Consider the following 586-nt stretch of genomic DNA (forward strand, 5'->3'; position numbering starts at 1 on the left):
ATAGTCTCGCGTGAAATATGTTTCATGTCTGTGTTTTAAAATTCCTAATCGCTTTCTTTGAATTTTGACATTCCAACTGATTTATATAAGATATATATATTTATTATTATATTATATACTTATTGGTTTGTCCTTTTAATAAAAACATTTATCTAAATCAACGCCTCCTTTTAGCTATTGTTTTTGTTTTCCGGGACGCAACATTTGACTGAGTGAGTGATAGAGTGAGTGAACGATTATGATAAGCCACTGAGCCAGTACGCATGCCATGTCCGAGAGAACGTGAGTGATATTATTGTGCTCAAGCGATTTAATGCCATATTGAGAGTAAATATAAGAATGTGAGTGATTTAGTCTTCACACACGTTTGATTGGGTGTGAGAATGATACTGATTGGTATCGACATTATTACTTATTTAGTGTGAGAATTGCAAGAGGGTGCGTAAATGAGTGCGTGATTGAATGCATAAATGAAAGAGTGATTGAGTGCGTAAATGAAAGAGTGAGTGCATAATTTATTGAGTGATTGAGTGCGTAAGTGAGTGCGCTAGTGAGTGAGTTATTGAGTGCGTTAGTAAGTGAATTA

The sequence above is a fragment of the Dreissena polymorpha genome, chromosome 11 (assembly GCF_020536995.1).
Source record: "Dreissena polymorpha isolate Duluth1 chromosome 11, UMN_Dpol_1.0, whole genome shotgun sequence".
NCBI classification, from domain to species: Eukaryota; Metazoa; Mollusca; class Bivalvia; order Myida; family Dreissenidae; genus Dreissena; species Dreissena polymorpha.